We start from the raw sequence: 18,284 nt of genomic DNA on the forward strand, positions 1-18,284 counted from the left end.
GGAGACACTGATGTGGACAGAACAATGGCTATGTAATTCGTTGTCCTTACTGGGATTTACAGAATGGGACCGATTTGGGATCTCCATGTTGGTAGGCTTATAGTAATGATCACTCCTTCTAAACATATTGAACATTCATATATACACCAAGCACATACATCTGGATAAGTAAAATACTTGAGGTATTGTTCAGGTGTCCCAGTAGAAATACCCCAATCTTTTGTCTTTGTCCTTCACTTGAGCGTTTAATAAGATCTGTGGCTGCAACACAAATAAAAGCATCCCACAATAGTAACCCACGATGTAATGGAAAGGTGGGAAACCCAAAGTAAAGGGTCTCTAGTGTAACCAAAGGAGCCAACCTTTATAATATGAACATGCCCAAATGTAATGTATGTATTCACATGCAACTTGTGATGGCTATCCACTAAGCAGGGTCTCATAGTTGTTCCACAACAGTATGTGAGAAAGTTTTGGTTAATGAGTATGAAATGCAGTTTGTTCATAATCAAACATTATTTTTACAAAGCCCAGTGGTAGTAAGAACTCAGTAGTCAATATGTTTGTAAAATAACAGAATACTTTGTATGTTCCCTCACAATTAACAGTGGAAGGATATCCTCAATTTTTAGGCCTATGTTGTGTAACTCCAGGCAAGTGTCCCCTCACCATGGTCAAGAGACCTCATTGACCCAAAGTAGGGGTAAGTTAGATGAGAGAATGAGTGTTTTTTCACATGCATGAACACCTGTATAACTGTGTACAACTATTTGCAGTCTGTTATGCTCACAAAATCAGTAAATATTGCTCTTCCTACAGTTCTGTTTGATATTTGCAGTGTCTACAAGTAAATGGGTTGCTATCCTCGTATACATATACTTTGCAGTGATCGCAGATATTCCTTCTATAAGTTTCAAATAATGCGAGAAGATTAAGGTAGGCGAGCCATTGCCTCATCTCCTAGCATGGTCTGAGTGTGTCAGACAGGTAGCATACATTAAAGCCCTGAGGAAGGCCTGTGTACCCAATGTGACAAAGAACAAGGCCATGACATGTTGGCTATTCATATACAATAAGAACATAAATGATGAGTAGATAGACCATGCATTGTATATAACCTATTATCCATACTTCTGTTTTCAATCATACCTTGGTTACCCAAGTAATAATGGGAAATTTCTGTGGGATCACCTAAGTTATTTTTACATCTGGATCCATGTCTTTATCTCGTAGCCCTTTATCAAAAACTCCCAGAACACGATTGAGTCCACCGCGGTAGTGCTATTCCTACTACGGTATGTGTAGTTCACCTATGATGAAGCATGCCACAGCACAAGCGGGTGAGGTGACCCAGCCAAATATCTTTGATACCTCTAGACCATTGGACGGGACCCACTAACAGTTGCCCGCTCCATGCTCTGGTATTGACAGTGGTATTTCTAGCTTTGGATGCAGACAGACGGACATGGAGGACCATCTTCCTTGACTGCGCCAGCGCTCGTGCCACTCTTGCCACAGCACTCACCTTAGACCACACTCTATTGTTTTTTCCACTCAGTCGAGACATACACTGCTCATGCCACTCTTGCTACAGCACTCACCTTAGACCACACTCTATTGTTTTTTCCACTCAGTCGAGACATACACTGCTCATGCCACTCTTGCTACAGCACTCACCTTAGACCACACTCTATTGTTTTTTCCACTCAGTCGAGACATACACTGCTCATGCCACTCTTGCTACAGCACTCACCTTAGACCACACTCTATTGTTTTTTCCACTCAGCCGAGACATACACTGCTCATGCCACTCTTGCTACAGCGCTCACCTTAGACCACACTCTATTGTTTTTTCCACTCAGTCGAGACATACACTGCTCATGCCACTCTTGCTACAGCACTCACCTTAGACAACACTCTATTGTTTTTTCCACTCAGTCGAGACATACACTGCTCATGCCACTCTTGCTGCAGCGCTCACCTTAGACCACACTCTATTGTTTTTTCCACTCAGTCGAGACATACACTGCTCATGCCACTCTTGCTGCAGCGCTCACCTTAGACCACACTCTATTGTTTTTTCCACTCAGTCGAGACATACACTGCTCATGCCACTCTTGCCACAGCACTCACCTTAGACCACACTCTATTGTTTTTTCCACTCAGTCGAGACATACACTGCTCATGCCACTCTTGCCACAGCACTCACCTTAGACCACACTCTATTGTTTTTTCCACTCAGTCGAGACATACACTGCTCATGCCACTCTTGCCACAGCACTCACCTTAGACCACACTCTATTGTTTTTTCCACGCAGTCGGGACATACACTGCTCATGCCACTCTTGCTGCAGCGCTCACCTTAGACCACACTCTATTGTTTTTTCCACTCAGTCGAGACATACACTGCTCATGCCACTCTTGCTACAGCACTCACCTTAGACCACACTCTATTGTTTTTTCCACTCAGTCGGGACATACACTGCTCATGCCACTCTTGCTGCAGCGCTCACCTTAGACCACACTCTATTGTTTTTTCCACTCAGTCGAGACATACACTGCTCATGCCACTCTTGCTGCAGCGCTCACCTTAGACCACACTCTATTGTTTTTTCCACTCAGTCGAGACATACACTGCTCATGCCACTCTTGCTGCAGCGCTCACCTTAGACCACACTCTATTGTTTTTTCCACTCAGTCGAGACATACACTGCTCATGCCACTCTTGCTGCAGCGCTCACCTTAGACCACACTCTATTGTTTTTTCCACTCAGTCGAGACATACACTGCTCATGCCACTCTTGCCACATCACTCACCTTAGACCACACTCTATTGTTTTTTCCACTCAGTCGAGACATACACTGCTCATGCCACTCTTGCCACAGCACTCACCTTAGACCACACTCTATTGTTTTTTCCACTCAGTCGAGACATACACTGCCATGCCACTCTTGCCACAGCACTCACCTTAGACCACACTCTATTGTTTTTTCCACTCAGTCGGGACATACACTGCTCATGCCACTCTTGCTGCAGCGCTCACCTTAGACCACACTCTATTGTTTTTTCCACTCAGTCGAGACATACACTGCTCATGCCACTCTTGCTACAGCACTCACCTTAGACCACACTCTATTGTTTTTTCCACTCAGTCGGGACATACACTGCTCATGCCACTCTTGCTGCAGCGCTCACCTTAGACCACACTCTATTGTTTTTTCCACTCAGTCGAGACATACACTGCTCATGCCACTCTTGCTGCAGCGCTCACCTTAGACCACACTCTATTGTTTTTTCCACTCAGTCGAGACATACACTGCTCATGCCACTCTTGCTGCAGCGCTCACCTTAGACCACACTCTATTGTTTTTTCCACTCAGTCGAGACATACACTGCTCATGCCACTCTTGCTGCAGCGCTCACCTTAGACCACACTCTATTGTTTTTTCCACTCAGTCGAGACATACACTGCTCATGCCACTCTTGCCACATCACTCACTTTAGACCACACTCTATTGTTTTTTCCACTCAGTCGAGACATACACGAGTGTCAGTATTGCCATCGCTAAACCTCTGCACAATTTGAATTGCTCGTTGAGCCTATCTGTATATTTCTCATTGTTTATGTTGTGAGAGATATTTGGGAAATCGGGTTACATCTTTAAAAGAATGGCTGCTCAAAGGTTTGAAAGCTTGCTGTGTCAATAGGCCACGGTTACACGGCATGGCTGCAGTAAGTTCACACATGTATTGTCTGCTCTAGTAAATGATGGCATTTTCCATATCATCTTCTAATAGTCAGCAATTAATATTACGCCATACATTTGTTATTTTTGAATCACTCTAATCTCCAGTAAAGCACCTGCTTAAACATTTAAACCCTTAGATATTTACATTCGTAAATATACTGCAAATTATATATTTTTTTAAAAAGTACATAACTGCATTAAAATTGTCCATGATAGCAACATTTATCAAAGAAAAGAGTTTATTTAACAACATATGACATTGACTTAGACGGCTATTAAATCACTTTAATAGATGTGAATGATAAAATTGAAGCATCTGTTTTTTATGCCACATTATAAATTTGTTCCTGTTTTGCGATGTAAAGTCAAGGATAATGCTTTATTTAAATGTGTTTGTGAATAAACATGCTTAAGAATTTTGCTATGGTTAATTGAACGTCTTAATTATTTCCTCTGGCAAAGAATTTAATTGTACTTAGCAATTATTTAGCGACAGTTACTAGCGCACTATGTAATGTTAAATTAATTTAACCCGCATTTTCGTTGTTCTTTTAATCGTGTCAATTTTCAAGGCTGATGATGTGTGCATAGTCCAACATTAAAGAAAGGTGACAAAAAGCTTATACATGTATATGGGAACATGCACCCTCACGTACCACAAGATGGCACTTCAAGACTATTATTGAGAAATATCACATCGGTCTGCAAAGCAACATGATTTTGACAATAGAATGAACTGGGCCAATTATTAAGTACACAGTGAGAGGGAAATTGGCCTCAGTCTTTTCTGAAGGGGACTGATCGCTTGGTTGCTGGGAGGCAGACAGCCAAGTGGTTTATTGACCCATATCAAGAGCAGTGGAATTCAGCAGGATTTTATTGCCAGATCTAGCGTCGTGTCACCTGCAGAAAAACACTTGTTTAGCAGGATAGAATCAAAATGTTTCCGCAATGTGAAATGGTGTGTAATTTCAGTGACCCTTTGCGTGTATTGTTCTATAAAGATGCCACTGTATTTGATTATATTTTTCACACAGATGTATGTCTGTCAAGTAGTACCAAAAGCACTGTAAGAAAAAAACCATGAATGCTAAAATCATTTATGAGGTTTTGACCTAGGGCCGCGCTGCAAGGAAAATGCATAATATCTATGTGATAAGGCGCATTCCTGTGCTTTTCCCCAGAGCTGGCACACAATGGGCGGCCATGTGCCAACGCTGGCACCCTTGCACCATGGTGCAAGGGTGCTTGCATTGCGGGGCTAATTGATTTTGTGCAGGAAGGAACACCTTCCTGCACAAAATCAATCAATTCAGGTGATTTCCATTTTCTATAGAAAGAGGAAATATTGAGGGAAAATAAAAAAAAATCTACTTTTTTGGGCCTCCCTAACGCCAGCCCTGGGGTGGCGTTAGGTGCTGACGCATTCCTAGGTTTATGATTTCTCGTTGATCTGGGAATGTGTCAGGTTCCATGGGTGTTGCTTGGGAGCACCCACAGCAACACCTATCAAACGCCCCTTTCACGTCATTTTCTGCATGAAAGGGGCATATATTTATTAGGCAATGAAAAGCCACGTAAAGTGGCTTCACGTGGCCTTATAAATACGCAGTGGCACATTGCGCCACTGGAACGTAAAAAAAGTGATGTTCCAGCGGCGTAGAAGTGCCGGTAGTGCCTCATAAATGAGGTCTACAGGGGCTTATGTGCATGCCCCTTGCGCTGCCAGTGCATCACTTTTAATACTAGAAAAAGAGACATACCGGCGGTGCAAGGAGCTTGTAAATAAGTCCCAAACTATTTATAAGAGTATAGCAGACACAATTATCATACACACTTATTCAAATGGATTGTTCTGTGATTATGTAAAGTGCACTGTTTGACGTTAAAAGTGTAATAAATACAGCTTCATCGGCCATTCTTTGAAAATTAAAGTTGTGGCAGCACCTGCATATATCTTGACGCATAGGTAATTTAAATAGAGTAACGTTTTAAATGCTACCTATTGGTAGTTCTCGTAGTTGGTGGATATGTGCTGAATTGGAAAACTCCGAACTACAGCCCAGATTTACTAAGCTCTTACATTCCTGTGTGTCATGCAAGGCGCAATAAATAAACGCAAGACCTAAATTAGATTCACAATTTTACACAATGCTGAATTTGCATCAATTTCTAGTCCTGCTTGGTGCAAGATCTGTATTGCATCACCCAAGCAGGTATTAATGTGTGCAAGGTGGGGGTTCCCTAATGCAAGGTTAACACAATAATATTTACAAAGCATTTGCTGCATTAAATACCATAACTGAGTGTAGTCAATGCTCAATTTGCACCAGAATCTTACACATGATCCTAGCAGGTACAAAATCCCACACAATATCATTACAATAAAAAAATAATTGATTCTAAAAATCTTACCAGATGATTTCTAGCCGTGGAAGGTGTTATTCTGCAAGTAAGTGAACACCTTTGCCAAAGCCAGCTACAGAGAAGGAGGAAGGAGATGATCTTTTGTTCCTTTTTGATTTAAGGGCGGAGTAAAGGATCCTATTCTACAGACTGATGGAGAACATCTTGAACTGAAAGCAGAAGATTGGTCTAAGTATGGAATCCAAAAGTGCACATTCATATGCCATTTCAACACATTTCAAATTAATGGCAGTACTTCATATGTTGGCATCTGGGTCCTTTCAGAATAATATTGCCAGGAATTGCCCAGGGTTTGTTTTCTCCATTTTACCCAACTGTCCTGGAAGCTATGATCAGACTAACACCTCAATTTCTGCATTTTCCAAATTCAAGACAAGAACAACTCCAGATCAATTAATAATTTAATGAGATTGCCCTCTTCCTGCATGTCTAAAGCGCTATTGAGTACACCCATGTGCAATTGGTGCCACCCACTGCATGAGCGCTTATCTACCAAAATATGCAGCAGACCTATTCCATAAACTATTGAGGACTGTAAGGGACAGTTCAGCAATGCAGTAGTCATGTATCCAGGAAGCACACATGATGTCTACATCTTCTATCAATGTCCTATAAATCAGTGCTTTATTGATGGCCTTCACGACAACTCCATCTTCATATGTACGATATTGTTTTATAATGGCAATGTTATGTTAAAAAGGTTTTATTTGTTTGGCCTAATAATGTCTTTCATTTTATAATACCGTTATTAATTGATCTACTTAATGTTCGCCATGTTTAAGTCATGCGAAAGTGATATAATATATTTTTCTAGCATCTTAAACATAATTAAATGTGTTTCATAGCCATTTCATTAATAAAGTCCTATGATTTGAATGTAGATGGATACATTATATTTGAACACTTGAACACATATTAACAAAGACATCATGCTATACAGTGTAGCAAGTCAATTTGATGCACTGTGTTGCATGAACAGGAGAGAGCAGAATGTGACCTATGTAGCCAAATATGTTGCAATTCAGGGGGATATTCACAAGGAAGTGGCAGCGAGAGGCGTTAGCCTTCTTGGATTAACACCTCTTTTCACCACTTCGGAAACTCAAGGCTGCACCATATTCACAAGGATATGGTGCAGCCTTGCGTTTCCCCATGCGATGGCGCTATGTTTAACAACTTAGCGCCAACGCAGGCACCCTTTCACCAGAGTGCAAGGGTGCCTGTGTGCAGGGGAGGATTGTTGATGTGTAGGAAGGTGCCCCTTCCTGCCCATAAACAATCCTAAATGCAATTCTCTCACTTTCATGTGAGCTGCTTTAAGCAGTACACATGAAAATGACACAATGGCATTTTTAAAAATACATACACAAATCATAGCAATTTGCTTTTTCCATGTGTGCTGCACAAGGCAGTACACATGGAAAAAGCAAAAATGAGGAGAAACAAAGCATTTCTCCTCGTTTCGCCTGTTTAAGACCAGGATTTTCTTGGTCTTAATTTTGACCCTGTCTCCTATTTACGCTGCCCTTGAGAATAGGGGGCAGCGTCAAAATCAATGGATGTTGCAGTGGAACGCCCACCGCAACACCCATTACCCTCCCCTTTCACGCTAAATACAGCGTGAAAGGGAGCCTTATTCACAAGGCAGCATTAAGCCACGTTAAGTGGCTTAACACTGCCTTGTGAATATGGAGAGGCCCGTATCGCCATGACAATGTCACTGAAAGTACCGTTGTGGTGGTGACAGGGGCTGTGAACATGCCCCTCAGTTTTCCCACTGTGATGGGGCACGTTTACCTGACTCCCACCAACTCTACCACCCTTGTGCATGGTGTAAGGGTGCCAGAGTTGTGGTCAGAATATTTGTATTGCATGCAGGAATACCTTTATGCACAAAAAGGAATGTGTAAAGCATTTTACTCTTTGCTTTGTGTGCTACATAAAGCAACACCAATGCAAAGAGGAAGACACGATAGGCAAACAATTTGTTCTTGTTGTTATGTCAGCCTCATTAAGCACATCATTTTGCAATAAACTAATGTTTACAAGTCCTTGCTCAAGAAGGCTTGTTTTATATTTTATGGATTGATGTATAGGAATGGTCCTTCCCCACTCTTAGAATGTCTCCCTAATGCGAGGTAACGCAATGCTGGGCAATGGGCTGCATAGCCTTACTTTTTCCTACAAAGCTACTCAAATATCCATGTGAGTGACTTTATTAAACAAAGAAGGTTTTTTGTTTTGGGGGTTCACTCATAACGTAAGGCAATCTAGTGGCAACATATTAGTAAGTTTAGTCCTTGTTTTTTGTTATGTTTAATGCCCACTGTTACATATTGTACAATATCAGTCAGTCAAAGCACTTTATTCGATTAATTAAAATCATAAAAGCAAAGGACAAACACGCAAAATTCCTAACAATTTGCAATTCATGGATGTGCAGCTTGTAAAAAGTTCAGTAAAGCATGTTCATTAAAACAAGAGTAGTGCAAAGTCATTCTATATATAAAAACGTATTCATATGGAGGTCATAAAATACATATCTAAAACCATAGACAATCATATGTGCAAATCAGCATTAAATAAAACCCTATTAAAGAGAAGCCTCAATCAGGGTCATCGAGGGAGGGCAATTTTTTGTTCTTTATCCTCATAGCTGCTACCAAAAAACTAGCCATGTGGAAAATGTCGCGAGTGCTACTCAGCATCTGTAAGTAAATTAGGGCAGGTCTGACTTGGATAAACCCTTTCTCTCTTAGTAGGGGTAGCAAATATGTTTTTCTTATGTCGGAATAAATACTACAGAACATGATAAAATGCAAAGTGTCTTGGGTTGAGAAATTGTCGCACCTGCAGGGCATGCTATGTTCAGGTTTGGCCCACACAGGATAACTCCCCAAGGAAAAATGAATTAGATTGAATCTAAACCTAATCAGTAAGAATCTATGAAGAGGTTTAGTTACAAGTTGCAAGTATGGTTCCAGGGAGGGCGAGGTGACTAAAGCGTAGTACAGTCTCACTGCTGTTTTTTTAAGCTCCGTTTCCTCCCTGATCAGCCTTGCCCCTTCTAAAAAATTAGTCCTAATCCAGGGGACGTCCTTCTCATGGATATTCTCTGGGGACGTGAAAAGCTCTGGGCGTCCTAGTTCAACAAAGGACTTTCTCACGTACTCTACCCAGGGAATCCTCTTGGCATTTTCCATGGCAACAATATCGGTTAATATGGTGTGGTTCAACCTGATTTCCTTGTTTAGCCATGTTTTCGTCCAGCAAACCAGGGGGGCCATCCTCAACTTATCAGTAACATATTCAATCCCTACCTCTGTATGAATAGAGAAAGTGGGGGTGGATTGAGGGACCGACAGGAGGGATCTCAAAAACCTATTTTCTACTCTTTGCATCTGGACTTGGGCTACGTGGGCCCACAACAGGGCACCATACAGAGCAATGGACATGCATTTTGCATTATATACATTTAGCAGGGCATCCATGGGCCTCGCCCACAGCCTTATCGAAAAGCCCATAAGGGCGTTGGTGGACCTTGCCATGGAAATACTTTTTAACTTGATTTGGGGTGCCCAGGATCCTTTGTTATCAAAAAGGACGCCTAAGTATGGGAAGGTGTGAACCCTTGACACCTCTACCCCCTTGCAGTAGAAGGTTTTAGGCTTGTGTCTACAACTGCTTTTGCCCACAACCATGGCATGAGATTTAGTTATATTCACCTTCAGGTCTAGCTGCTCAATGAAGGAGGCAAAGGAGTCCAGCAACCTTTGCAGTCCCACCCCTGTGCAGGCCAATAGAACTGCATCGTCCGCGTATAGGAGCACCGGGATAGATAGATCTCCTACACGCGGAACGTCTGCCTTAGTAGTGCCCAAAAAACTATCCAGGGCATTAATATAAATAGTAAAAAGGAGGGGGGCCAGAACGCAACCTTGTCTAACCCCCCTCCCTGAACTAAATTGTCGTGTGCATCTGCCCTCTTGGTTTACCCTAATGGAGGCAAAAAGCTTTTCGTGTAAGGCAGCTAGAATGTTAATTAATGGGGGATCGATGCCAATATCATCTAAAATCCTCCATAACTTAGTCCTGTTCACCAAGTCGAAGGCCGAGGATAGGTCCATAAACGCCATGAATAGGGACCCATCCTTGGCCACCGTATATTTACTTATTAGGAGGTGTAATTTTAAGCATTGGTCCATGGTGCCTCTCTTTTCTCAGAAACCATATTGTAGGTTGGAGAGCACCCCTAGCCTCTCCACATTTTCCCTGAGTTTATAAAGAAGGACTCTGCCCAAGATTTTAGCGGCCGAATCTACCAGGGAGATGGGCCTATAACAAGAGGGGTCCCTACGCTGGCCTTTTTTAAAAATCGGGACTATGACCGAGGTAGACCAGGAAGCTGGAAAGGGATTACAGGCAGATGCATTAAAAACGTTAGTTAAAATTTTGGCCCAAAAAGCAGGAGCATTTAAGTATAGATCTGCGGGGACCCCGTCAGGACCCGGTGCCTTATTCTTTAGTGTTTCTCTAATTGCTCTCTCAACCTCCCCCAGGTTAAAAATTATCGGGGGCGTAGAACGATTTACTGCCGGGGGGCCCTGGTTGCTCATGCCACCAGCTCCGTAGATCTCCTCAAAGTGGCGGAGCCAAGCATCATCTTGAATGACACAATCCATATTGGAATTCTCTTGGCCAGAGAGGAAGGGGTCATTAATGGTAGCCCAGAACTTGCCACTATCCCGCAGAAGGTCTAGTGACAGTAGCTTTTCCCAGGCCTCCCTTTTGATGGAATCCTTGCACCCTTGAATTGCTAATTTATAGGCCTTACGTAATTTGCTATGTTCGCCCTATCTTTAGGGCTCTCCTTTAATGCTTGGAGTAAAGCCCGGTGTGCCTTAGAGCAACTACTATCAAACCACCTAGGGTCGGAGTTGACACTATAATTTTTCGTGTTAGTGAGGTCCACTGCGATCTGGGAACAAATATCCTCAAAAGCGCTTATAATCTCTTTATCTGCTCGCTCGCTATCCAAACAAATGGACAACTGTCTTTCTACCTTAGAAGTTAAAATTTCCAAAAAAGTGTCAGGCACGACTCTCTTCCACTTTATTCTCCTACCTTGATCTTTTGTAGCTAGGGAAAACCCCACCCTATGGGGGCAGCTCTCAAGGGAGGAGATGTCACCCAAATTCAACACAAGGGATACTGGGTTATGGTCGCTAAAAATCGAGGGGACTACCCCGTATGTCCCGACCAAGTGCAAAAGACCCATTGAGATGAAGAAATAGTCTATCACAGTGCCCGAGGTTGGTCCCTTAAAGGTGAGAATCCTGATCGCCCCTTCTCTGTGGTTGGATTCAAAGACGTTACAATTGGCTAGAAGTTCTTCAAGTGCCTCCCCCTGCCTGGTGTGCTCAAAATGTGGTATCGCAGCTCCAGCCGGGCCTTCAAACGCCCCATCATAGCAACCCTCCCCACAGGGGTGAATGTTAAAATCACCCATCAAAATAAGCTCGTAGGCTGTGCTTTGGTTAAGACTGTATTCAGAAATAAAAGATCCCAGGGCGGCGATGTGTGTGTTTATGTTTTCCCTCTCCCTGAGATTATAAAAATTAATCAAAAGAACATTTCTAAGATTGGGTATAACCCATTCTACTATTAGAAAGTTGCAGGAACCAGAATCCAACTGCCTAAAGGAGCCCACAAGGTTTACAGAAAACAAAAAGATAAGCCCACCCTTTGGTCTGCCCGCTTTTCCCATCGTGGCTGGGACCAAGAAGCTAGTGTATCCATCCAAATGAAAACTTAATGAGGTGTCCCACGTTTCTTATGCCGCTATAATGTCGGGATTTTTTATGAAGTCAATCCAAATGGGATCAGACCTCTTTTGTCTGATGCCAGCGACATTCCAGCTAATGATTTTGCAGCCGGCCGAGCCGACTCCTATGATGGGATAAACTTCTAGGGGGCTGGCTATGGCCGTCCGTCAATCGTTAGAGTCTAAATTTGATAAGGGGCTAAAGCGGTTGCCTGGCAGCAAAGGTGGTGCCTGTGCCTGATTTATAAGTAAGTGGGGGGCTGTGCTGCCTGTGTCATCCGAAATTTGGGCCCCCTTTGTCTCGTATCGGAGGTCATTTTGTTGTACTGGGTGGGAGCTGCGAGGTAACGGGGCCTTATGACAGGCAAAGTTGTTAATGGGGGGGCTGATAATACCCTGGGGGAGTGATGAGGAGGGGTAAAAAAACTCTAAAGGAACTGGACGTATCCCCTCCTGTGCAAGTGTTGATCCATCCCAGAACATTTTATATGCCATATTGAGATTATTAAAGTTAACTACAATACAGTCCCCCTTAATTGCCTTGGGCCGGTGCCCTAACCACCCCACTCTTCTGGCCATGATTATGCTTGGGGCGATATCTTTCCCTCCACTACAATAATTCACGGACCAGGAACTGACCTTCCTCATCAGTGCTCCGGTTGATTCAGACTCCCCAACCCGAAGGGGGCAAGTCGAGTCTGACAGGGCAATCAAGGGTCGAATTAACCAAACCATGAGGTTGTCGAGCAGACGAACTGCTCGGGATACATTGCCCTTTACCATGGGGACCCCCCAGTGGGTTGGGCCCAACTGCATGATGAAAAACGCCATCCGTGCCTTGGTCGGGGATATGTATGCTGGTACTACAGCTTGGCAAGGGTTTAGACTTGTGTACTTCAACAATATCCCCTGATGTGCTAACGGCAGTCGCAACCAATGTGTTCTGCACCCTAAACTCTTTCATAAAGTCATTGATTTGGGCACATTTTTTTAAGAGTCCAGCAACGCAGGTATTCAGGGTGTCCACAATGTCTTTAGCTAAGTCTGTAAGAATTGGCTCTGGTCGTGAGATGACCAATGACACTATCACGTCCCCCAAAGTATCAGGCGGTACGGCAATACCGGGCATAAGCGATGCTTGGGCTTTAGTCTTCTTAGGTTTTTTCTTAGATCCCTTTGCTGGTCCCCGTATGTTCGTAATAGTGGGTTCCTGGCTGATGTTACTCGCTATCGAAAGTGCAGGCAGGCCACCGATACCAGGGGGATTAGCCACAGTCACCACTGGCTCCAAGGGGACGCTGGAGCCCTTATTAGTCGGGGATTCAGGCAAGATACAGGGTGAGGGGGTTGATTGTAAACCAAGTTCCAACTCCGCGTTTGCTATTTCCTTCCTCAAAACCCCCACTGCAGACGACAGATACGATATGATGGACTCCGACTTCCTGGGGACTTTGGCGTCTTTTCCCCCCTCTACAGGATTACCCTGCTTGCGCTTACCCATTAGGCGATGTTGGATGGGTGGCCCAGCCCGGCCTCCCTCGGCCCCTGACGGCGATCACCCGCACGCGTCCCGCGTAGTGGGAGAGAGGGTCTGTTGATAACGCCCCCAGTAATCAATGGGCGGGATCGCCTGGCTGGAGCTGCCCCTCAGGCTCCTGGGGCTTGTAGGCAGTGTTGCTGTGTCCGGTATGTCCCCCGGCTAGGATGCGCTGCGTCTCCCCATACAATATCATAATAAAGCTTTTTCTTTCTGTTTTATTCTAATATAAATTTACTACATAATCATTTTCATATGTTTTTGACACAAAATGTAGGGCATTATCATAAATACTTGCTGTTAACAGCATTCTTTGGAAAGTGTATTTTTCTTGTCAAATCATCTGTCTACTTTATAAAAGGATAGTTTTTGTTTCAATGAGTGTTATGTTATGCAGATTTGTAGAGCTCACTTTCCCCCTGGAGGGTATCTTGGTGCTGAGCAGGAGTGAGTCTAGCCAAACTTAAGGCCTGGCAGGACTACTCAAAAAATCAGTTCTTCAGCTTCCTGCAGAATTCATGAAGTGAGGAGGAGGCTTTTTTGTGAAACAGCAGGTTGTTCTGCACTTTAGGAGCGATGTAGGAGAAGACCTGGTTGCCGGATCTGGTTTTCCATATGCATTGAATGTGGGCAAGTAGGAATATGGAGGAGCAGAGTTTTCTGGAAGGTTTGTGAAAACAGATCAAACTGTTGAGGTATGCTTGACCAGTGCTATGTAGTACCTTGAAAGTGTGAGTGAAGAGTATGAATTGTGCTTGTTTGTAAGTGGGTAGCCAGTGGAGCTGCTTCAGGTTTGGTGTGTTGTGGGAGTGTGAGAGTGACACCTCTTCCTCGAGCATGCATTGTATGTAAATATCTTAGTGTTGTAAAATTACATCTTAAAGGTAGATATTTTTCCTTATATTAAATATACATAAATTTATAAAGGAGACTTTGTTAATTTATATAGACTTTTGGCATTTTTTTCTTATTTCATTAGTTTGTTGTTTATAGGTTCTGATGTTGAATTGAAAAAATGTTTTATATTTGATTTAATTAGGTGATCACAAATATGCCCTTCAGAACTATTTAATGACTTTATTTGCCCAACTCCACAGTGACGGACGGAAAACAATTAACAAATCTTTGAAACAAATGCATAGTTGAAAGGGCATTTGGTATGCTGAAATCACGTTTTTAGATGTTTTGATCACTCAGGAGGGAGATAAGTTTACAGTACACCTATGATGTGCAAGATGGCAGTGATGTGTGCTTTTGTGCACAACATTTGTATGAATCCCAATCTTGAAAGGGAAAAGCAAATTGAGGCCGCTGAAATAGAAGATTGTCATGAAATATATTCTGAAGAAGTAATCTATTCTTCTGAAGGACAAATCCATAGGAATATATTGGTTTCAAATGTTGTACTCTTTCATAAAAACAGCACAATTTGATGCTTTAGCATTTGTTCATGTCTGTCATCAAATTCAGTTCTTGATATTCTTCTAAAATCATTATTCTTCCTTAATCTCTTGCTTTTTTCTAATACGGTTCAATGTATTTTAATTCTGACTCTATGATAGAATTATATTGCTAGATATATTCCTATTCATGTGTTGGTATTCATTTCAAAGTAGCTGAAGATAATCCTAGATTATTGCTCTTTTAGTTGGTAAATACAAGGACACATGTATCAGTATATGTTACGCTTAACTAATTTCATTCTCTTGATGTAAATGCTGCACCCGATTATAAACAGTCACAATGTTATTTGTTGATGTAGAAAGGGTTTCTCTTAGTGCAGCACATCATTTGACTTTTGATACCAACAGCATATTATTCCTAACATACAGAAGTAATGGCCACATTATATTTTGTCAGTCATAACTAACATAAATCCTACATATGTCTCTCGACTGATTTAAAAAATGTGGGGGCATATTATCAAGCACGGCGTTAAAATTATCGTCGGTTTGGCGGCAGGAAACTGTTGCTAAAGCGGCAATAATGGGCTTGATAATATGCTGCAGAGAATTCCAATAGAAGCCCATGTTCACACCAGAACATGGGCTTCTATGGGAATTCTCAAGGGCATATTATCAAGCCCATTATCGCCGCTTTAGCAGCAGTTTTCTGCCGCCAAAGCGGCAATAATTTTAACGCTGTTTCTTGATAATATGCCCCATGTTTTGTTTATCCCTAACTGATAAATGTGTATGCCAGACGTCATTTTATGATGACGTCAAAAGATATCTGGTAACTCAAATCAATTGTGAGAGGTCAACACAGAAAATCAATTTACCTTAATGAGTCACATTGAGAGTCATGTCGCCTTGCTCTCACATGTTCTGTTAGAACCCATCTAAAATTCTAATATATTACTTGCACACACATGTATCAATGCAGTTGAACCCACCTTTGTTCTTTACAGGAAAATTAGGACAGCGTGAAATAAAATTTCGATCACCAATGTGCAGCAGGTTCACTTTTACGGTGGCATTGTTTGAAAGGTAAAGAGAATATCGGTACAATATCTTGGAACAAATATTTATTTGCTCGTTATCCATGCACCTCTTCAGTTTGTACTTGCTAATTACATTGCCTTCACCTTTTCCACATACATCACGGTTGCCTGTGTTAAGCTCGTAATATATTTTGTGCATAAAGAGCTACATTCCTGCAGAAAATGTATCCTTGTAATCCTAATTTTTTTTCTTTGTGCGTTGTAGAATATTGCAAACATGAAATTACTATATAAATAATAATTTTATTTCTCCTTGAGTTGGCAGTCTCATGTGCACTCACTGTGTATGTTGCGGTTCTTCTAAATTCATATGTGAATGCCTGGGAAAGGCTATGCCTTACATATTGAGCCCCACATTGACTAAGATATCATGTTGTGGTTGTGTCACTATTTTATGCTGCTACGATGTAAAATGTTGTGTGGGATTTACTATGAAATGCTAATGCGTATTATGCGGTTCTGTGTCAGATAAAAAAAAATAGGGAACACAGCGCATGGCACTGCCTTGCATTATCTTGCATCAGGAAGACATTACATGGGTAGTGTGCTGGCGTTCCACGCATCCATTATATTTTTGAGGCAAGCTCAAATTTACAAAGGTTTGTAGACAGGGCTTTTCTACGAAAATAAAATTCTGCCTATGTGGGTAATGAGTAAAATACTTCTTGTTTCTTCCTCTTTACATGTACAATGCAGTCTACAGCACACACACCAAGAGGAATAAGCTTTAATGGATGGTTTTTGATCAGTAAGTTGTCACAAAAAATGCTGAATTCAATCGAGGATCTTGAAGCATTTTTTTAACTGCTGGCAAAATCTACCACCACTCGGAACATTTGTTTCATCAACAAAGTGCTTCATTAGTCTCAACCATTCAGCTAACTTTAAATCATGAACATCTTAGGAGAAATCTTGCAAAATGCTCACACATATGAATTCCACTAGTCACTCTGTGGGAGAACTAAATGAAAAATCTTCCACTTCGAACGATAGGGCACATAGCCTGCTCCAGCTAAAGGCTGATCCTATCCTCCTCAGAAGCCTTTTCATCATTTTAGCAGCGCTCATAAGGAACCGTGTGCTCTGATCTCACACACGTCGTGCATCCACCTAATTGAATTTGTTCACTTATTTTAAATGCACACATACATTTCCCTGATTAGGCCCATGTCCAACTACATTCTGACAACTACACAGCCTTTTCTGACACTTGACCACTTAGGAAATAAACCTCTAATTGAATATCTTTTGAACAATTTTTGATAACCAAAGGCTTTAACAGGATCCATAAATTCATTTTTACTTAAGAACCCTCTCACTGGCTACTAATAATCAGTATTCCTGAGGTGTTCTCAGATCTTTGAGTAAAATGTACTTAACATGTTGTTGATTTCATATTTTGTTAGAACAATATTTACATTCAACAGTCTTTCCTTTACAACTCCCAGTACACCAGCAAGATTGTCAAATAGTTCACTTTACAAAATCCTCTCACTTTGCAGCCAGAGAAAGAAATGTAAACATTAATCTCCATGCTTAAGGAATTGGCAGAAATTTGTCAGAAGACATTGTCTGGTAGAGCCTAATATTTAATATTTGTTTTTCTGCCCCCAAATTTTTTTTTTTGTGTTGTGTGTTATTTTAACCAGAATGTAATCAAACTCACTGTTGATCCTGGATTAAATATTTTCTTGGATTTTAAGGTTTTTAGAGCATTCTGCAAATTGTATCACCAATTATTTCACTATGGTGTCAAATAACCATCCTCCTGTTCTTCAATCTCCTGGTGAGCCACCCATTAGATTTAAGGAATGGTTTAGGGCTTCTAATACATGCTAAGGCTCTATAAATGGATTCAAATATTAACCTGACATGAAATGTTGGCTTCTGGAACACTCACTTGGGTTGGAAGGTCAAGAGGTCTTCCAACACTTGCCGGTATTTGTTTATGATAATTTAAAAATGATAAATTGGATAAGTATAAGGAAGCGGTCAAAACAGTTGAGGAGAATTTTTCCAAATCACCCAACCTTGTTGTCAAAAGACATACATTTCTTTCTTGTGAGAAACAATAGACTTATAAGTGGGATCCCTGTGAACTTTACACTCTAAGTTAAAATTCCTGAACAGCTTATGAGGGATCAATTGGTCTTGAGATGTTTTAAAGAAATATTTGTGAGGTTTTTGATTTTTAAAAACCCGTCATTTGAAGAAGTGATAGAGATGTTGAACTACATTCAGGA

Source organism: Triturus cristatus, chromosome 5_2, assembly GCF_964204655.1.
Source record: "Triturus cristatus chromosome 5_2, aTriCri1.1, whole genome shotgun sequence".
NCBI lineage: Eukaryota > Metazoa > Chordata > Amphibia > Caudata > Salamandridae > Triturus > Triturus cristatus.